Source organism: Dipodomys merriami, unplaced genomic scaffold (genome assembly GCF_024711535.1).
Source record: "Dipodomys merriami isolate MVZ:Mamm:240054 unplaced genomic scaffold, mDipMer1.0.p SCAF_9, whole genome shotgun sequence".
NCBI classification, from domain to species: domain Eukaryota; kingdom Metazoa; phylum Chordata; class Mammalia; order Rodentia; family Heteromyidae; genus Dipodomys; species Dipodomys merriami.
In genome coordinates, this window is record NW_027206512.1 from 5,175,982 (window position 1) to 5,199,344 (window position 23,363).

The following is a 23,363-nucleotide window of genomic DNA, read 5'->3' on the forward strand; positions in this document are numbered from 1 at the left end:
GGAGGGGATGTGGACAGAAGGGAACCTTACTTCATTATTGGTGGGAGTGTAAACTCGTTCAACCACTTTGGAAAGTAGTACGGAGGTTCCTCAAAAGACTCCACATAGAGCTCCCCTATGACCCAGCAATCCCACTTTGGGGCATTTACCCAAATGATCACAAACAGGACCACACTAAAGCTATCAGCACAGCTATGTTTATTGCAATGTTATTTACTATAACTAAGATATGGAACCAACCCAGATGCCCCTCAGTAGATGAATGGATCAAGAAAATGTGGTACATATACACAATGGAATTCTATGCCTCCATCAGAAGGAATGACATTGCCCCATTTGTTAGGAAATGGAAAGACTTGGAAAAAATTATATTAAGTGAAGTAAGCCAAGCCCAAAGAAACATAGGTCCCATGGTTTCCCTTATTTGCAATATCTAGTATATGTCTGAGTTAAGCAGAAAAGGTCAGAGAAGGTGGTTAGGAAAATGAACCCTAAGATATGTATTCAAATGTTTATTTTCTTTCATGCATTTGTTTCTAACGCAGTTATAAGATTATTTCTTTGTTGCTTTGTATGTCCCTCCCCCACAGTATAACCCCTGCTTTCACTGTATTTGATGTTGGTATAATTTGTGGAGGGGAAGGGGAAAAACAAGTCGTTTAAATAAGGATACAAGTGGATTCGTTGCAACAATGAGAAGTACAAGTTGTCATGTCGAAAATGAACTTTACAACTTTGGTGGGTGGGGAGGCTTGGGTGGGGGGATGGGGAAGGCTGGGAAGGGATAGGAAGGGGAAACAAAAGAGGAGGCTACAATGCTTGATAAGAAGTATAACTTGTGGAGGAGGTGGTTTAAGGATACAGGTGGACCTGTTGCAACAATGAGAAATACAAGTTGTCAGGTCCAAAATGAGCTTTACAACGTCGGTGCGGGGCAGGGTGGGGGTGGGGGGGGGGGAAAGGAGAAGGATTGGGATTGGGGGGGAGGGGGGAGGCTGGGAGGGGATGTGAAGGGTAAACAAAGGAGGAGGCTGCAATGCTTGGTAAGAAATGTACACATTATCCTGCCCATGTAATTGTAACTCCTCTGTACAGTATGTTCACAAATAAAATAAAATTAAATTAAAAAAAAAGAAATGTACTCATTATCTTGCCCATGTAATTGTAACCCCTCTGTACAGTATTTTCACAATAAAAAATAAATAAAAATTTAAAAAAATCAAGTGGACCCATTACAACAATGAGATGTACAAGTAGTTATGTAGAAAAATGAACTTTATAACTTTGGCGGGGGAGGGGAGTTGGAGGCTGGGTGGGAGATGGGGAGGGATAGGAATGGGAAACAAAGGAGGAGGCAACAATGCTTGATAAGAAATGTACTCATTATCTTGTCCATGTAATTGTAACCCCCTGTATGGTATTTTCACAATTAAAAGGAAAAAAAAAAGAACATAAGGCATGACTGCTTGGCCAAGGGCAGGAGCAGGGGCTCATGGGGTCCATTCAGCAAGCCTGGTTGGTTGCTGGTTGGAGGCTGCAAGGCCTCTCACCCTTCATTTCGCATCCTTGTGAGCTCTTTCAGGGTGGCACCAAAACCACAGTCTGCCCATAGACATGAGTGAGGATAAGTTAAGAAGTTTAGAAGCAAAATAAATAGTGGAAAAGATAACCACCATCACTAAGGGCTAAATGGAGAGTGAAATCACTTTCAAAGCAAGAAGACTATTTAGAACACAAGTGGGGACTATAGGCTCTGAAAGAAAAATAATATCCCAAAACATGAATTTTCTACAGAAGGTGAAGCTCTAAATATCATTGTCAGAGAGGCAGAAGCAAGGCTAGCAGCAAAGTAGGCTGTAGTACAAAAGCCAGAAATACACTGTAGGGAGCTGGATATACAACCAACAATTGGATGAAAAACATGATAGTGTGCTGACAATAACATAAGGTCATCATCTGGAAAATCTCCCTCTCAACATAAACTTACCCAGATAAAGAAGTGAGGACACTTCACTAGTGAATTGCAAGATGCTTTGTCTGAAGTAGAAGAGAAATTTAAGAAAGCCATGGTTTCAATGCACAATCAAACAAGAAGAAGCTATCAGGTCTTATTAGGTAAACATTCTCAGAGATATCATTGAAGAACAGGAGGAACAAACAGCAGAATTTGATAGAGAAAAAGATGAAAAAGCAAAGCACTTAGAAAGGAAGGAGTATGCATAGATAGATGAACTTACAGAAGGCCTTTGACCAAAGGTCAAGCTTATTGAAAAGTGTGCCTGGGTTATAATCCTCCATAGCACTCCTGTCATAAATCCATGGTTGGGGCCATTGCTGTTGTGTATCAGATGTTTCCCAGGTCTTGGAAATTGCAGGAGAAAGGCAACTCGATGGAAGCCTATAGGAACTTGCTGGAGGAAGTAGCTATCAGAGTAGCAAGATGTAGCTTGAGCTATAGGAAGAATGGCAGAGTGCTCCAGGAATAAAGGCACAGCATGCAACCTGGCAGAATTGCATAACAGCTCAGACTTACAGTTTATTGAGATGGAGAGGAATGGCAACAGACAAATTTAAGTTTCCAACAGCAGAACAGAATAGAACCACCATGGAGCAAAATATGAGCCAGCTTGAGGGACAGGTGCTAAAGCCTGCTAAACTGCAGATAAAATGCTGAGATAATCTAAGATGAGCTCAAAGCGAAAGAGAGGAGGCTACAAGAAGAGTCACAAATAGCATTGAACAAAATAGAGAAAAAGGAGATGATCAACAGAGGCCTGGCTAGCAGCTGAAAAAGAGGAAAGCCAACAGGCCAGCAGTTCTGGCCCAGCAGTAGGGAGGTTCCTCTTTTAACTAGGCTCTATGAAAGGGGCTGACATATATCTTTGCACAAACTTATTTCAGTACTATTTAAGACTATAATTTATTAGATTGAAGCAGACTTGAATCTATTTTTTAACAGACTGTTTGGAACCACTGTTCTTTCTAAGCAAGGCTGAAGGCACATTTGACTGAGTGCAAAGGCAATATGCCAAGAATGCCTACATGACAAGGGTCCCTTAGGCAGTGTGCAGAAGCATGCACAGGAAACACAGTGGCTCTGGCCCTTATCATAGGTCAGGTATAGCTAGTTTACTCAGGGATGTTTGCTTAAAAGTGTGATGATCAGCTTGAGGTTGCTCTTTTACTAGAATAATGTCATCATTGTGTCAGAAGAGGAATTTACTACACCTCACAAATTGTCTACAAAGATCACTGCCTTTTCTTCCTATGTCATTCTGAATAATAAATGACACCTGGGAGATACACTGGGGCCTTTTGTCCTCTAAGATGGAGCACCCCCTGGTTCCTCCACTTCAAGTCCTTGAGATTGTTTTTGTGTCTTTGTCATTATCACACCATTCCCCTTGTAGTTATCTGAACACCCTGCTATGCTGGACACAGCACCAGAAATTATCTGGAAAGTAACTAAAGTATGAAAGTGCTGGAAGGGTGTGGCTCAAGTAGAAAAGCGCCTGTCTACTAAGTGCAAGGTCCTGAGTGCAAATCCCAGTACTGCAACAAAGAAGAGAAAGAGAGAGAGAGAGAGAGAGAGAGAGAGAGAGAGAGAGAGAGAGAGAGAGAGCAGAAATAATCACTGAGTATAAGGTGCAGAGAACATATAATGGCTCTCCTATGGAGGAAAAATATCTAGAATCTGTCTGAATATTGTCACTACCTCTCAAACCATCTTGAAGAGAAAGATCAATTTTCTGTTGTTTCCCAACTCATTTTTAGATTTGTTGAACTTATGTATTACATATGATGTTCAAAGTAATGATTCTACAAAGACAGCAGCTGTTCTGATTGGCATCAACCTGCTATCAATATTGTTAACAAAAGGTACATACCAACAGCACTTTGTAGAGGTGAAGAGAACATGTAGATTTCCAGAACTCTATCTCACTGTACAACAAAATTTTAAAAAATCAAATTATATAATGTGAATTTCAATACTTCAAACCTATCTCCCAACATTAGCAAAGATTTACATTGCAATCTACACTGACCCTCAAGTTTAATTTTTAATAATGTGTCTGAGATTAAATGAGACATAAATCTTTAACAATAAAAAAACTGATTCTTCTGAAACTCATGTTTTTCTAATAAGTGTTAATTCACTATTTAATACTTATTTGTCTAAACCTTGGATATATATTCTCACTATTTTTAATTTTCTTATTTAACTAAAGAGAAACAGATTAGCAAATCCAAATGTAAACTCATTCCTGCCTCTTAAATTTATCCTTTCCATTAAAACATATTTCTAAAAGTAAATAATCATTTTTACCCTCAGAGATTACATAATATATGGTAAGTACTATTCTCATCACCTCTGGAAACCACATCCTTTATATGCAGATTAATTATCATAAAATGAATTTATAAAAATTCAATATATTTTAATAGGAGATTGTGAATCATATTAGTAAAACAAGTGTTCTATTAACACTCTGGTATGGGCAGTTACACTTTGTCTAGTGTTTGACAGGTTAACTATTAATAAAATCTACATTAACAAACACTATCTACATGTGCCAGATGTTCAATTAAAGACTCACTCAGACTGTTAGTATCCTTTATGGTGTTCAATAGTAATTATTATAGCAAAACTATGATGATAAGAAAGAGAGATTCTGTCCCATATACATGGAAGCACACCAGACCTCACTTGGAAGTGGACTTTTAGTGGGAAATGATCCAAACTCTTGCCCTTATGTAAACATTGAAAGCTATTTCTATGCAGATGATAACTCATCATTAGAATATCCCTGAGGAGCTGTCAGAGGACTGCACTTTTATAAGAAAAGTGTTGGCCAAACAGCAGATTTTAACTTCCAACCAAACTTCCATAAGAAATTTAAAAGCTAATTTAAAGTAAAAATTTCTGCCTCTATTTACATAAGGAAATAAAAATAAATAATAATTTTAAGAAATGTTACTTCTCAGTATTGATTTTTGGGAGAAGAAATAAATAGGATTTTTTTTTTTTTTGGCTGAGGGTCCAACTCTGGGCTTGGGCACTCTCATTGTCTCTGATCATCATTTTGTTCAAAACTAGTGCTCTACCACTTGAGCCACAGCATTACTTCTGGCTTTTTTTCCCCTATGATTAATTGGAGATAAGAATTTCATGTACTTTCCTGCCCAGACTGACTTCAAACCTCAATCCTCAGATCTCAGCCTTCTGAGTAGCTAGGATTACAGGTGCGAGCCACCATTGCCCAGCTATAAATAGTAATTTTAAAACAAAATAATTCAAAACCAAATTTGGTATTTTTAAAACAAATACAAATATGAAATTTGTTATAACATATGTAAAATAGAATCTTATTTGCAAGTATAGATACATTTCTCATTTTTCTGTCATAATATATATTCTTCAAAAATCCCATAAGCTAGGAGAGAAAAATTATAGTGAGTTTAATTTCATAAGTTAACAAGTCAATAGTCCTCTGTGTGTGTGTGTGTGTGTGTGTGTGTGTGTGTGTGTGTGTGTGTGTGCATATTGGGGTTTGAACTCAGGGCTTCATGCTCTTGTTTAGTTTTGTTCACTAAAGGCTGGAGCAATATTTGAACAATACTTTCAGCTTTTTGGTGGTTAATTAGAAATAAGAGTCTCACAGACTTTTCTACTCTGGCAAAATTTGAACTTCAATCTTCAGAGCTCAGTCTCTGGAGTAGCTAGGAGCTACCTGAGTCTTGAGCCATTAGTGCTCAGCCCACTACTAACCCTTTTCAAAACAGTCTTCTAAATAAAACTTATTTTTTTATTTTTTAGCTGGGCGCTGGTGGCTCACGCCTGTAATCCTAGCTACTCAGGAGGCTGAGATCTGAGGATCGCGGTTCAAAGCCAGCCCGGGCAGGAGAGACCATGAGACTCCTATCTCCAATAAACCACCAGAAAACTGGAAGTGGCGCTGTAGCTCAAGTGGTAGAGCGTTCGCCTTGAGCTGAAGAGCTGAGGGACAGCGCCCAGGCCCAGAGTTCAAGCCCCATGACCGACAAAAAAAAAAAAAAAAAAAAAAAACTTATTTTTTTATTTTTTGATAGTACGTGTCAGTGGATAAGAACTGGTATCACACTGTACTTTTGACTTATTTTTCCCCAAAAATTAGTAAAAGTGAGCATCTTTGAGTACACTGGTCTCATATGAATCTTCATTGTAAAAACACATTTTATATTCCTTTGCACATTTTTGAGTCAGGCTGTTTGTATGATTTGTTGTTTTATTGTTGAATATTAGAAGAGTTATATACTATATATTATATAATACATGTTATATATCATATAATATAGATTACATGTCAGATTCAGAAGTTACCTCAGCTTGCTACCAAATCTTGTCCAATATGGTGTTTAAGAATATGCATCATTCAATAAGTGCTTCTTTTACTGTCATTATTGCCTTCTGATAAGCATGTCATTTCTAGGCAGCCTAATTTGTCTATTTGTTCTGTAATTATCCGTGTCTTTGATATCATATATGTGAAATTTCATGTTATAAAGCTTTATCTCTATATTTCCTAAGACTTGATACATTTAAACCTTATATTTAGACTACTGACCCATTGTGGAGTAATTTTACATATGATGATTGAAAAAGGAAAATTTTTATTTTTTTCATGTAGCCATCCAGTTCTCTCAGCACCAGCTGTTGAATGATTTTAGGATTCTCAACAAACTTGCTTGGCCATATATGAAAATATATTTTTATTATGGGCTGCATTGATTCAGGAAGTGGCTTTGGAAAGTATTGGTATGTTAATAAAATTAAGTGAACCAACTCATGAAAATTGAGAATTTGTCCCATTTTGAATGGCATCCTTCACTTCTTCCAGCAACATTCTGGAGTTTTCAGTTTCTTAGATAAGCCAAAACTAAGTATTTTATTCTTTTTGCTATTATTAAAGGATTTTTTTCCTGAATCTCCATTTTTGATGATTTATTGCTACTATGTGGAAATACAAGTTATTTTCTGTGTTGCCCTTGAATCTGCAGTTTTGCCAAATTTATTTATTGGTTCTAAGTTTTTTGTGGGACTTTTAGGGTTTTCAGCATATAAGATCATATCATCTCTACACAGAAAAATTTTACCTCTTCCTTTTTAATTTGTATCATTTTTTATTTCCTTTTCTAACTTGCTCTATGAGATCTCCAAATACTGTGTTGAGTAGAGGTGGTGGAAGTGGGTATTTTTGCTCTCTTCCTGATTTAGAGGATAAGTTTTGGGTCTTTATAACAGAGTATAATATTCACTAGTGGGTTTTCATGGATGTTTTTTTCTAATTGGCTAGGTGCTTTTTCATCATCAAGAGAGATTGCTATGTGGGGCTTCTTTCCTTCTCTCAGGAAATGTTTCAGTGTGATGACACAATTTATTATGCCAAACTATCCTTGTATTTCAGAAATAAACCCCAGTGTAATCCTGTTTATACACTACAGAAGTTGGTTTATTTGCATTTTGTTGAATATTTTTACATTTGTGTGTTTAAAGGATATTGGCCTATAGTTCTCCTTTCTTGTCTTTGTGTGGCATTGGCATCATAGTTATGTTGACTCCATGGAATAAATTAGAATGTATTTATTTTCTCATTTCTTTAGAGGAGTTTGAAAATAATTCATATAAGTTTACACATTTTCTACAATTCACAGTGAATCTATCAGCTCCATGAGTTTCTCTATTGGAAAATTTGATTGGTGACTTTTGTGTATAACAATTATTATTAGGGGCTGGGAAAGTGGCTCAGTGATAGAGCGCTTGCCTTGCATGCATGAGGCCCTGGGTTGGATTCTTCAGCACCAGATAAGCAAAACGAAAAAAGCCAAAAGTGGCACTGTGGCTCAAGTGGTAGAGTGCTAGCCTTGAGCTGAGGAGCTGAGGGACAGCGCCCAGGCCCAGAGTTCAGCCCCCACCATCGGACCCCCCCAAAAAAACTATTATTATTATTATTATTATTATTATTATTATTATTATTATTATTATTATTATTATGTATTTTGTGGAAGGGAGGCAGCAGCTAGGTTTCACTATGGAGTCTAGGCAGGCCCTTAATTCATGATCTTCCTTCCTCAGCCTGCCCAGTGCTGAGATTACAAGTATATGCTCATGCATCACAAATTTCTATAAATATGACCCTTCCATCTAGATGAATGTCTAGTAATTTTCACAATTTTTGCACTTAATAACAGACTATCAAAATATCTGAAGGAAAATTTGACAGAATTTCCCAAATTTTGACATGCAAGCACCCTTTTATAATTGTCTGCACCTGCAAAGAATCAGTAGTATGACCCACAGTCTTATTTCATAATTTCAGCTTTATTTTTTCTTAATTTAATTAAAGGTTTGTCTAAACTTCAAAGTTTATTTTTTTTGGGGGGGGGCCGGTCTTGGGGCCTGAACTCTGGGCCTGGGTGCTGTCCCTCAGCTCTTCAGCTCAAAGCTAGCACTCTACCACTTGAGCCACAGCACCACTTCTGGCTTTTTTCTTTTTGCTTATGTGGTGCTGAGGAATTGAACCCCAGGCCTCATGCATGCAAGGCAAGCGCTCTACCACTGAGCCACCTTCCCAGTCCTCCAAAGTTTCTTATGAGAAATCTGATCATGTTACTGAGGATCCCTTTAAAACAACATCTGTAATCAATGAAACACTTCCTTCTTACTTTGAAAATCCACTGGTTTTCAGCAGATTGGTTATCATGTAGCTCAGTACAGATTTCTTTGAAATCATCCTATTTGGATTTGGTTGAATATCTTGAATGTTTATATTCATGTCTTCCACCAAATTTGGGTAAATTCAGGCATCATTTTAAAAACTCACACACACCCCCGCTTTCACTATATTTGATGTCAGTATAACATGTGGAGGAGATGGGGACAAACAAGTCGTTTAAGGATTCAAGTGGACCTGTTGCAACAATGAGAAGTACAAAATGTCATGTCAAAACCAACTTTACAATGTCGGTGTGGGGGGGGGGAGGGGGGTATAATTGGGTGAGGGGAGGGGGGAGGCTGGGAAGGGAGGTGAAGGCTAAACAAAGGAGGAGGCTGCAATGCTTGGTAAGAAATGTATGCATTATCCTGCCCATGTAATTGTAGCCCCTCTGTACAGTATGTTCTCAAATAAAATAAAATAAAATTTTAAAAAAAATAAAAAAATAAAAACTCACACACAGAGAAATGTGTACATGTATACACACACACACACGCACATACATACATACATACACACACACATACTTACACACATGAACAACCTTCTAGGACTCCCTTAGTACATAGCTGGTCTGGTTGGCATTGTTCTATAGGGCCTTTGGACTTTTCACATTTCCTCAGTCATTTTCCTTAATATTCTCAGATGCAATAATTTCAGTCTCCTTCTTTAAATTTGCTGGTTCTTTATTCTATTGATCAACTCTGCTTTTGAATTCCAATGGTGAATATTTCATCTCAAAATGTCTTTCTGATTGCTTTTTGAGTTTATTATCTTATTAAAATTTCCATTTTGCTCATACTTCACTTCATTGACATTCAGCACATCTTGCTTTAGTTCTTTAGCATTTTCAGCATAATTATTTTTAAAACTTCTCTGCCATATCTGGCATAAAGTCATTTTCAGGGAAGACTTCATTGCTTTATTTTTTCCCTGTGAATTTCCTGTGACTTTATGTTGAAATCTTTATATTTGAGTCTAGTAATGGGGGCACACTGGAATACAGATTCTCCTACTTCCATTGTAGGAGCAGAGGCAACATCCAGTTTTCACTAAACTGGCCCCAAATTTATGATCTGCTTGCCTGGACTGATTTTTGTGTTGTCTTATGTTCTTACTGTAAGCTGTGTCTGAATCAATCAACAACTGTAAGTGTGAACTTAATGTCTTTTCAAATTTCTATGAGGCTGTACCTTTCCTGGCCAGTGAGGCTTCTCCCTAATTCCTGGTATCTAATGTCTGAATCCCAATAAGAGAAATATGAAGGAGTCTAAAATAAGATACCAGCCTTTTAAGTTGTCCAGAAGTCACTTTCACAATGACAAAAGGGGCTCCACAAAAGTAGTTATTGTTGTGGCTTCCCCATCCATGATCTGATACAGCATTAGTAATTAGAATAGATAGCCTACACATGGAGGACAGGCTCCTTATTAGTACTGCTGACTCCTTAAAAGTACACACAAGTTGGGCCCTTGTGGCTTATGCCTGTAATCATTGCTTCTCAGGAGGCTGAGATTTAAGGATTGTGGTTCAAAACAAGCCCAGCCATAAAAGTCCATGGACTCTTATATCTCTAATAAGCTACTCAGAGAAAGTTGGAAGTGGTGCTGTGGCTCACATGGTAGAGTGCTAGCCTTGAGCACAAAGAGGCTGAGTCAGCAGTCAAGCCCTGAATTCACACCCCAGGACTGGCAAAAAAAAAAAAAAAAAGTGCACACAAGCTGCTCCAGAAATGAGTGTGATTTTGCTTGGGTAGCCATTGATGAGTTAAGAGCAATAACTGAACAAAGTTACTGATACTTCTCCCAGAAGGTCACAGCCCTAGTAGACCCCAGAATTCTTAAAGTTACATCAGACAAATTCTGCAGTTTAATTGCTTCCTGAGTAGGGAGAAAAATTCTTGTGCCTTCTCCTGTACCATCTTTCTTTAATTCTCTTTATCTAGTCCCAGAAAATAAAGACTCAATTAGAGAAATCTAATTATCTATCTAGATGATGTTATACCTTGGGGCATTTCCCTAGTAAAAGTCACCAATTTTTCATTTCACACAAATGACAAAGATCATAGTAGATGATTAGGCTAGTTACATCAACATTTATAAGCAAAAGCTAATTTTGTTCTATTTTAGATATTTTATTTGTTTCTGAACGTTATGTACTTCTCTACCATTTAGTGCTCAAGTTCCAAGTTCAGATACTTTTCACTAGGCCTACATACACTTACATCAAAAAATAGACACATTATTTTTCAAAATTCAAAATCCCTTTTTCATCAGTGAAGTGGAACTCTCTAGGCTAGGCTTTTTAAAAAGGAAATGGATTTGAGAATTTGTTTAAATATTATTACAAAATGTTAAAAGGGGTGAAGGATGACAGGTAGGTTCAGGTCATAATCTGAATGTAATAACCTCAGAGCAATAAAATCCATGGAGGCATAGTTAAAGGTGACAACAGAGTTTTATTTACACTAAAAAGAAAGGGGGCCTGCAACTACCTTGTCCTGGGCTAGCTACCCAGAACCAAGAGCAGCCTCGATTTCCAAACCTCCAAACCTCCAATGGGCAGCCCTCACATTTATTAGTTGGTCTGCAAACCATCTATTAGTCAGTCTGCAAACCTCCAATTAGTCTGTAAACCTCCAAACCTCCACACACCTGCAAACCTCAAAACCTACAAACATCCAAATGGGAAGGCTTTTCCTTTTTCTTCCATCTTTCTTCTCTGCAGGCCTATTCACTCTCCTCGGGCCTCTCCCCAAGCCTCTCTGCAAACTGCAGGCATCTACCCTGGCCTCTTTGCAGGCTTCACACATCCACTCAGGCCTCTCCTGAGGCCTATCACCTCTCTGCAGGCCTCTCCACAGGCCTGCTCTGCTCTGCTCCAGGAGGCACCTCTTGCCTTCTCTCTCTCCAACTCTCTCTCTCCACCCCTGCTGCTTAGAATTCACAGCCTATATAGGGTGACCCCCTCCCACATTCCAATGGCTCCAATGACCCCAACAGTTTCAAATGACACTCACGCCCCTCCCCAAAGCCACTCAGTGACATTAGTGCAGGGGCCTCACTGGCCCTTAGATGAAAAGTCTGTGCATTAAACAAAAGGATGTTCACACTAAAGCCACCAGCACAACCATGTTCATTGCACTTTACCACAGCTAAAATGAAATCAACCCAGATGCACCTCAGTGGATTAATAGACCAAGAAAATGTGATATATAGATATATATATATGTATATATATACATATATACATATATGTATATATATGTATATATATGTGTGTATATATATACATATATATATATGCAGTAGAATTCTATACTCCCATCAGAAAGAATGACATTGCCTGATTTGTAATGAAATGGAAAGCCTTGGAAAAAATTATATTAAGCGAGGTAAGCCAGATCCAAAGCAACATGGGTTACATGGTTCCCCTCATTTATAATAATTAGAATGAGCCTATAAATCTACAGGTACATCCAATGGATAGTAAAACAAAAAATTACACTTGGACATGATAAATTAAATAGGACTCTAAACATTCACACAGAAACCAAAGGAGGAACTTTTTAGAAAAGGATCACAGAGGCTTATTACCTATGCACCTATGATCATATTAAAGTGATATTTATCAAAATGAACTCCAAGAATTGGAATCAGTACTTTTTTATTTTACTTTTGCAGTTCTTTTTTTCTTCTGTTTACTTCCCTTTTTTTTTTTACTGCTTTTTATTTCTGTACCTTTTGTCTTGCATGTAAGTTTATCTGTTTGGGGAGGAGATGGGAAAGCACAGAAACAGTTGGACACAGGGTGAACCAGTTCAGCAGTGAAACTCACTATATATTATGTTGGAAATGAACTATACAATTTGGGAGGAGGAGGCTGGGAAGGAAAAAATTTGAAGAAAATGAAGGAGGGGGGTGACACTGTTCAAAGAGAAATGTACTCAGTACCTGACTTATATAACTATAACCTCTCTGTACAGCACCTTTACAATAAAAGTAAAAATTAAAAATAAATAAAAATAAAATCACAAAAAAAGATAAATAAATAAATGTGAGCTTGGATTTTTCCAGGCTGGAAATCTAATCAGAAGTTGTCTACAATTCTAAAAATTGAAGCTTACCACAAGCTGAAAGTTTGAATTATCAAAAGCATATACAAATCCTTAAAAATCTCTAACCCTAAATATTACAATAGAAAATCTCAACATGCTGTCTCAGGTTACAGGCCCTATACTTGACCTTTGATACTTCAAGAAGAAAAAAATATATGAAGCCTAATAATTTGCTTCATCTGTGTACCTTTGCCATCAAAACTACGGATAAAAGCTGAGTGCTGGTACCTCATGCCTATAATCCTAGCTACTCAGGAGGCTGAGATTTGAAGATTGTTGTTCAAAGCCAGCCCAGTAAGGAAAATCTGTGAGAGTCTCATCTCCAATAAACATCTCAGAAAAGGGTAGAAGTGGTGCTGTGGCTCAAGAAATATAGCACTAGACTTGAGCAGAAGCAACTCAGGGACAGCTCCTAGGCCTTGAGTTCAAGCCCCAGGACCAGAAAAAAAAATTAATCCTTCAAAACTGGAGTGGCCAGCTGCTCAATGACAATTAATTATGAATGAGTTTGTCAGTAGCTCAGAGTAAAGCATAAATCTCTAAACCTAGTGCAAACAATTTTGTATTTATCTTCAATTACTATATTAAAGGCATTTAACAACATTATAGTTGGTATTTTATTTAATCCATTGCAATTTGAGATTTTAAAGACATTTTTAACATTTATGTTTGTAGTTGTCTCTTCCCATTTGTCTTAGTCCATTTTGTGCAGCTATACCAGAATACCTGAGAACAGGTGCTTTATGAAGAACAGTGATATATTTTATACAGTTTTGAAGTCTGAGAAGTCCAATGTCAGGAAACCTTCATCTGGGAAAAGCTTTCTTGTTGCATTTTATGTCAGAAGGTAGAAGGTGAGGAGCTGGGAAGGTGGCTCAGTGGTAAGAGCACTTGCCTTGCATGCTCGAGGCCCAGGGTTCGATTCCTCAGCACCACATAAGAAAAAAGCCGGAAGTGGCGCTGTGGCTCAAGTGGTAGAGCACTAACCTTGAGCTGAAGAGCTGAGGGACAGCGCCCAGGCCCAGAGTTCAGGCCCCATGACCGGACCCAAAAAATAAAAAATAATAATAATAATAAAAATAAACTCTCCTGTTTAAAAAAAAAAAAAAGAAGAAGGTAGAAGGTGAAAAAGCATGCACCAGAGAGAAGGAAAGGACTGAACTCATCAGGAATCCATATTCTCAATAATTAACTTCGTCCTGCAATAATAACATTAACTCATTCATGAGCACATAGCCCTCATGAAAGGTCCACCTTTCAATGTTGCATCATCAAGGATTAAGTCTCTAATACCTTTTAAGGAACACATTCAAACCTTAGCCCCATTTTACTGTAAAAGACCTAAAAGACTTTCTCAGCTTTACTTAGTCAATTTGAAGTTTCTCCATCTACTTTAACATTAATATACTCTAAAGGCCAACCTACAGCAGAATGATACTTCCTGTTGGTTTCATTGGAAAGAAAGTAACTGTCTGTCACATTTCTATTGTCAGATGCTTTCAATGTGATGAAGGTATAAATGAAAACAGGTTTTTAGCCCAGGAATCCCAAAATATATCCAGCCTCTCATCCACATATCACAAATAAATAGACATAGTAAAGGGCAGAGAAAAGAAATTTATTATATGGCAGCCATAGGAAGATAATACTTCAGTATATCTTCAGCCATCTTCTGAGGTATAGACATTAGGAAGAATTGGGGTCAGGGGATGAAAAAGGTATGCATAGTTAAAACCGTCCCAAGTTATGAATATGGCCTGGTTATCCATTAGGTCAGTCTTTGTCCCTGGAGAAGTTCCAGATAATTTTCATTACTTTTTACTGGAACAGAACAGAAACAAGGTAATCTCTTAAGCTTTGGGGTATTTGCCTTAAAATGTTGAAGAAGAAGCCTTGTGCTGGTAGTTCATTTCTGCAATCCTAGCTACTCAGGAGGCAGAGGTCTGAGAATTGCTGTCTGAATCTACCCAGTCAGGGTAGATTCCTACCTCCAAATAGCCATCAAAAAGCCAGAACTGGATCTGTAGCTCAAGTATTAGAGCTCTAGCCTTGATCAAGAAGCCTCAATTCTCTGGCTCTACATTCAATCCCCATAACCAGAAAAAAAAATAAGAAGGCATTGCTTGTTTGAAGGACAGTTTGTCTTCTACTCAGGATAGTTACCTGGATCTTTCCTTTTTTTCCTGCAAATAAGGTGAATGACAAAGGGACAGCAATAGAGAATAATTCAGATTAAAGAGCATCTTTTGAATTTCTTCCTTCATAAATACCATTGAATTTCAATGGTCATCATATACAAACCACATCATTGCTCTCTATTAGCCCTTGCAATCTCATAACATTAAGCCTTAGAGAGGATATTATGCTTAGGCATTTCTTAATTCATTTTTTTATCAATTGTTTATTCATTCATTCAAAAGATTGCACACTATGGCAACAGTACCATTTGAAATAATAGTTTTAAACAGATCCTACCTATGTCAGATGTTTAACATGAGCTTCAACAGTTCATTTTAACTCCACTATTCTTTTCCTCTTTTTGTGCTATCAGGTCCCAGCTTCATGAATGTCAAGGAACATTTGATGGGAGCCAGTTCTGAGTGTGCTTTGCATATGAAAGCTCACCCATGGATATTGGGTGCATGCACACATGAGGGTGGAGGTGGAAAGAATAGCTCATGTCACAATTTTGAAGGGATCCAAATGTTAAATCATACTCAAATATTCTTTTTTTTTGCTATATAAATGTAGCTCATATGCACTAGGATGTGCCATCTTTTTTGTATGTTTTTTATTGTAAAAATGCTGTACAGACGGGTTACAGATACATGAGCAAGGAAATGAATACATTTCCTATTGAACATTGTTGTTTCCTACTTTGTTTTCCCCCTACCATCCTTCCCTCCCACCTCCACAACTACATTCTTTGATCTGACTTGACCCAGAAGCTCCTCATTCTCTTCTTCTATAGCCAGTTGCATTTTTTTCTGAACACTATGGGAACTGCTCCTCCAGCTCCTTTCAATACCTGCTGGAAATAGAGCAATTGACATTTCCATAAATCAAATTGCCATCTGTTAAGTGTACTGACCCTTGTTCTTTAAATCTGTTTAGGAAGTTCTTACTGTTTAGTTCTTCAAGGCTCCTTCCCTAGGCTCAAATGGTAGCATTAACTAATCTGTGAAGCCGAACAATTCCAATTTTGCAGACTTCCAGGACAGAACAGAAAAAGAACATGAAAGTGAACAACTCTTTTCCCACTTAGCAGGGAATGGTTCTAACTCTAAGAACTCTCCTCTGTATCTGGATCATTCATAACCAGCAAGAGCAGCTTACAATCATCACAAGAACAGTTGTCATTGTCATATACCAAACCATGTGTGACAATATAACCCTTTTCATTTTTTATACTAACTTTCTCTTGGCCACTATGTTACCAAAAACTCATCTCTAACAAAAACTCATCTCTAAATTTCCTCCTTCACTGCAGTCTTTGTAAGCAGAGGGACTTATCTGTCTCAGCCAGTGCAGCCTGTGAGGGTAGCAGCATACCCTCAGGAAAAGAGAGGCATTAGCATCTGACCTACAGGAACCCTCTGATGTGCCTCACGCTTCTTTCTTATACTTTAAAATCTTCTAAACTCACTGGCTTTTGTTTGTTAGTTTTTAGTTTTATTGTGTTCTGTTTGGCTTTTTGACAGTGTCTTTCTATATAACTAGGCTCAGAATCCTCTTGCCTCAGCCTGCCAAATGCTTGAACTGTATGCATGAGTCCTCATGCTAGTTTCATTTCTTTCTTTTTCATTTTCTGACAAAAAGGGAAAGTATCATTGTAATTGAAATTTCTAAAGGACAGAAGCAATTCATTGTAGTAAGACAACAGCTGGGAAGATCAATGCATTTTGTCTTTCAAAACAAAAAATTGTACCTGTAATGTCTGAAACATGGCAATTACCTACAGAAGCTAAGTGAGCAGTTAGCCACATTTTCAGTATATCACAGATCACTTAACTTTATTTAAAATTGATAAGTATTGTCTGAGATAAAACATTCTAATTAATAAAATATTTTATATTGGTTTTCAAAGAAATGCCAGTTGTATTGCTTTCAAGTAATGTTATGGCAGGAACTAAATAGAAGACTGTCTAACAAAATTCCAGGTTTTATTGAATAGTTATGATTTCCCACAAGTATATTATCTGTCTAGAATGTAAACATTTACTTCTAATGTGCTTAAGGGAGCTCACAAAATTTATTGACACTACCTACTCAACAAATACACAGTCAGAGATAATATAAAATTAAACTCCAAGATGGCATCCATCCAATAACTTCAGAAGTCTGACTTAGAGGCAATGTCAACAAGCCCTTTTAAACCTACACTTACTGCAGGAACTTTGCTTAAGAAATGGAAATGCAAAGAATAATAAAAGCTTTGCCATAATAGAGTTTATAATCTAATTGGGGGATAGATCTCACACAAAAACATATGATCCCTAGTATTTGGAAATATATGTGATGAAAACAATAAATTCAGTATGCTCTTAGTAAACAACTCAAGAAAATGAGACAGAATTGATATTCTAAATAAGAGGAAGAGCAAAGTAGACATGAGGATATTATGGTTTATGTTAGAAGCTTCCCACTCTGGTGGACATGGAAGTCTTGAGAAGAGGATTCATTGAACAATACCTTGAAGAAATATTGCGGAGAACTGTCACAAAGATAAAAATATTCAAATTTAATTGATTTTTTTAAAGTTCAAAGTGCCATAAGTGATAATGTATGTCCCAAATAATGACACAACATTCAAAGGATGGAATCACAAACATTTTGTAGTATATTGAGATGTATGCTAAATTTGGAGTTTACATATGTTTAAATACCAGTGAATTATGTAAATTTGTATAAAGATTATATCAAAATACCTAAAGATTGAGTCCTAAATCTTAATTTGAAAAGCAGAAATTAAAATTAAATTTTAATTAACTAATTTACTTAATCAATTAATAATTTTGCACAAAACAAATTGCTTTGACTATTCACTTTCTTGTAGACATTTCTGTTTTATGTGTTTGTTCACTGTGTTTCAGATGTACTTGAAAATGAGAGACTATTTCTGAGGATAGTTTTAGGGTTACAGAAAGAAAAAAATGCCCTTATTACAATATCCTGCATTGAGTGGTATACATGTCACGTATTATCGTTCAAAGTCTGTACTTTACATTAAAATTCACTCTTGTTGTTGTATAGCTCAATGAGTTTTACAAAATGTGATATCATATAGTGTTTCCACCAAAGCATGTCATACAGAATATTTTTGCTGTTCTAAAAAATGCCCTGTGTCTCACATACTGTGAGACCAAAAGAGGATACTCTTAGAAGAAAAACATAAAGAAGCAATGCCTACATGCCTCTTTATATAAAATAATATATATTGAAAGGAACTCCTCTCTATTGTAGTTTTTTGATGATTCTTCTTTTCCTTATATATTGTGAATTCATATATGTATCTTTGAGGTAAGGACAGAATTCAAGGGAAAAGGGCTGAAAAGTACAGCAGTGAATCTCACTGGAAACTGATGAAACTAAACTATACAACCCATGAGTGGAAACAGGAGGGAGGTATTGGGAGCAAGTGAGGGAATTGAAGACATTGTACAAAAGGAAATAATACACATTACCTCACTCATGTAAATGTGATCCCTCTGTACATCACTTTTATAATAACAATAAAGTAAACTTTAAAAAATAAAATAAATAAAATGAAAATGCCTTTCATCCCACTCTGAGCCTCAAGCACTACTGATCTCTACACTATATACTTCTGCCTTTTGCAGAATTTCACATATTTACTATCATGTCGTATGTAGCTTTTTCAGGTTACATTTGTTTTTTATTTTGTTTTTGTTTTTGTTTTTTTACTTAATAGTCATTAAGCTTCCTTCAAGTCTTTTCATGATTTGATAATTATTTTTTCACAGGTTAATATTTGGTATCATGGACGTTTATCCATTCATCTATGGAGAATTATCTTAGTTGATTAGAATTTTTCAACTCTAAATAAAGCTACTATAAACCTTTGTGTGCAGATTTATGTAATATGCATTTTCACCCATGTGGATAGATTCTGAAAAGCATGATTACCAGACATAATGATAAGGCTAAATTTAGCTTTGAAATTAAATTTCCGAACTGTCTTCTACCATGGCTGCTGCATCCTTCATTTCTACCAACAGTGGATGAGGCCTTTTGTCCCACATGCTCCTCAGTATTTGTTGCAGGCAGTGGTTTGGATTCTAGGATAGATTGTGAGGATAGATGTATAGTGATATCATACTGTTATTTTACTATGCAAATATAAATGGCATATTGAGAATTTTTCACATACTTATTTGCCATCCATGTAGATCTTCATCATTCTCTGTTTATTTTCTTTGTCCTTTTAAAATCTAGTCCTCTGTTTTATTGTTAAATGTTAAGAGATTTTAGTATATTTTGAATATAAGTCCTTCTGTACAATGTTAAATAGGAACTTTGTTCCCAGATGTAGGGGAAGTTTATGTAGTTTGTCATCATTAAATGTCATGTGAATTATAGATTTAAACATTTTTTACAAGGTAAGCCTGTTTCAAACAAATTCCCTCAATATTTGCTTCTCTAATAAGGTCTTCACCCTGTATTTGAAGCATACTTTAATTAGATACAGAATTCTAAGTTGGTGAGGGGTTTTCCTTCAACTGTTTAAACATGGCATACAGTCTCTTTCTGTTTTCATCATTTTTGAGATGGCCAAAGTAATTATTATCTCTGTTGCTCTGTAATTAAGACTTTACTTTCCCCTTCTGTTTTTTTTTTTTTCAAAATCCTCCTCTTTCTTGTATTGTCTCTAGTAAAAATACAATGTTCCTAGGAATAGATTGTTTTTCCTATTTGATTTTCTTTCTCTTTCCTGGATTTGTAGTTTCATGCCTGTTATGAATTCTGAAAACTAGTCAAACATTATTGCTTCAAATACATTTTTTTTGGTCAGTCGTGGGGCTTGAACTCTGAGCCTGGGTGCTGTTCCTAAGCTCTTCAGCTCAAAGCTAGAGCTCTACCGCAATGCCACTTCCAGTTTTCTGGTGGTTTACTGGACACAAGAATTTCACAGACTTTCCTTCCCAGCCTGGCTTTGAACCATGATCCTCAGATTTCAGCCTCCTGAGTAGCTAGAATTACAGGCGTGAGCCACTACTGTCCAGCTTTCAAATACTTCTTTACTCCTTCCTGCATATATGTGTCTGTATGAGTGTACATATATATAAACATATATACATATACATACATGTACATATACATTTATACATATATACATATCTCCTTTGTTTCATTATCTCATATATATATAAAATCCCACATATATGTAACCTTTCTTTACTATATATTTATTTATTTATTTATTTTTATTTATATTTATATCTTTGTTTTACAGTGAAATAAACGTTTATTGGTAGGTTGCTTCAAATATTGAATATTGTGTGGCTTCATTTTCATTCCTTTTTCTTCTTCATCTTAGTTTTGAATTTTTTATTATGTCTTCAAGTTCTCTTACTATTTCTCAACTATGACTCACCTCCAAATACCATCAAATGAGGGGATTAGGACTTTGCCATATGAATGGGGGAGGGGACATCAGTCTATAATGGTGCATTAATTATAGCTATTTTAAATTCATGGGCTACTAAGTTTAACATCTCTACCTTGTCTGAGTCTGGTCCTGAGGCTTGCTCTGTTTTGAGACTGCTTTGGTTTTTAGCATGCTTCATGATTTTTGTTGTTGTTGTTGGATATGACATATCAAATAAAAACAACTGAAATAGATCTTTTGTGTGATATTTTATGCTAATCTAGTGAGAAATTAACTTCTCATTATTGTTTCCTGTAACTATGGTGTCAGACACTAACATTTACCCTTTCTTTGCTTTTATCTACCTGTTGTCATGGGTTTTTCTAAGATTACTTGAATAAAGCATTGACATTCTACCATTTTAATTATAGCTCTCTGTTGTTATAGAGGAATCATATTGACATGGGAGTAAGGGCTGGAGAGAATAGGCATACGCCTAGGTCTCGATTAAGCTCAAATTGAGTATACCCCTTGTCTATGTTGAATTTTGGAGGGGCTACAGTTGGATACTTGTTTTATTCCAAAGTGGTTAGGCTTGGGTAAAACACACATTGATAGTTGTGCACCAGTGGCTCACTTCTAAAATCCTAGCTACTCAGGAGGCTGAGATCTGAGAATTGCAGTTTGAAGCCAGCCCTGGGGGGGGGGGAGGATTTGCATGAGATTCTTATCTCTAATTAACTGCCAAAAGCCACAAGTGGACCTATGGCTCAAGTGATGGAGCACCAGCCTTAAGAGAGAAAGGGACAGTGTCCAGGCCTCTAGTTCAAGGCCCAGTACCAGCACAAAAATAAAATAAAAACCACATAATGATATGTACTGACAACATATTATTGCTTGAATATCAGGGTGTCAAAGAGAGCAAAAATCTGGATATACTTCAAAATGGTATTTTTTTTATTCTCCCTGCCAGAAGCATGAAATTTTTCTCTGATTTTCCTGAGAATTATTCTTCACAATGAGAACTTAGTTCACTCTTGGAGGTAAAACAAAAAACTCAGGAGAGAAGTTTCTCTTTAAGTCTTTAGCTCACTTGGTTATTTGGCAGTTGTTTCTTTGAAGTTTTGTTGTTGGGAGATTTAATTTTTTGAGTTCAAGTTATATTTTAGATATGAGACCCTTGTCCGTTGTACGGCTAGTGAAGATCTTCTCCCAATCCGTGGGCTTTCTATTGATCTTTCTAGCTATGTCCTTTGCCATGCAGAAGCTCTGCAATTTCATGCAATCCCATATGTCCAACCTTTCTTTGATTTGTTGTGTTTCTGGGTCTCTATTAAGAAAATTTCGGCCTGTGCCAAGGAGACCTAGGGTTTCTCCTATTCCATCCTGTAATGTTTTCAGAGTGCCTGCTTTGACTCCGAGGTCTTTGATCCATTTGGAGTTGATTCTGGTGCAGGGTGATATATAAGAATCTAGCTGTAGTTTTTTTACAATTGGTTAACCAATTTTGCCAGCACCATTTACTGAAGAGGCTGTCTTTCTTCCATTCTATTTTTTTAGCTCCCTTATCGAAGAGGAAAGAAGGATGTCCAATAGACACATGAAGAAACGCTCAACCTCCCTAGCCATAAAAGAAATGCAAATCAAAACAACATTAAGATACCACCTCACCCCAGTTAGAATGGCTAAAATCAAGAACTCTAATAACAACAGATGCTGGAGGGGATGTGGACAGAAGGGAACCTACTGCATTGTTGGTAGGAGTGTAAACTTGTTCAACTACTTTGGAAAGCAGTATGGAGGTTCCTCAAAAGACTCCACATAGAGCTCCCCTATGACCCAGCAATCCCACTTTTGGTCATTTACCCAAATGCTTATAAACAAGACTACACTAAGGCTACCAGCACGACTATGTTTATTGCAGCATTATTTACTATAGCTAAGATATGGAACCAACCCAGATGCCCCTCCTAGATGAATGGATCAAGAAAAAGTGGTATATATACACAATGGAATACTATGCCTCCATCAGAAAGAATGACATTGCCCCATTTGTTAGGAAATGGAAAGGCTTGGAAAAAATTATATTAAGTGAAGTAAGCCAGGCCCAAAGAAACATAGGTCTCATGGTTTCCCTTATTTGCAATATCTAGTATATGCCTGAGTCAAGCAGAAAAGGTCAGATAAGGTGATGTTTGGGAAATGAACCCTAAGATATGTATTCAAATGTTTTTTTTTTCTTTCATGCGATTGTTTCTAACACATTTATAAGATTATTTCTTTGTTGCTTTGTATGTCCCTTCCCCACAGTATAACCCCTGCTTTCACTGTATTTGATGTTGGTATAATTTGTGGAGGGGAAGGGGAAAAACAAATCGTTTAAATAGGTATACAGGTGGACCCTTTGCAACAATGATATGTACAAGTCTTTACGTCAAAAACGAACTTTACAATTTTGGTAGGGGGCGGGGGGGGGGGGGGGGGAGGGAGGAGGATTGGGTGGGGGGTGGGGGGAGGGGTGTGGGGACAGGATGGGAAGGGATGGGAAGGGGAAACAAAGAGGAGGCTACAATGCTTGATAAGAAATGTACTAATTATCTTGCCCATGTAATTGTAACCCCTCTGTACAGTATTTTCACAATAAAAAAATAAAAATAAAAAAGAGAATAGTATTATTAAAGTGTTTAAAATTAGAACATAGCAGAGCAAGATGAAACAAATGCTTTGAACACAAAATAACTAAAAATGAAATTGTAAATTAAAATTGAAAGGAAAAGACATTTTAAAAAAGCAATAAAATTAGGAGTAGATTAAAAAAAAACTCAGGAGAGTCCCTAAGACTGTCCCCTGTGTGCTTCTAACTTTATGGCTATATTGAGTTAAG

The 23,363-nt window shown here is 36.7% G+C and overlaps 1 pseudogene; it reads left to right on the plus strand.

Moving 5' to 3' along the window:
• The first annotated feature begins 1,689 nt into the window (after positions 1 to 1,689).
• On the plus strand, positions 1,690 to 2,833 carry LOC138820934 (leucine-rich repeat flightless-interacting protein 2 pseudogene; annotated as a pseudogene).
• The last annotated feature ends 20,530 nt before the right edge of the window (positions 2,834 to 23,363 follow it).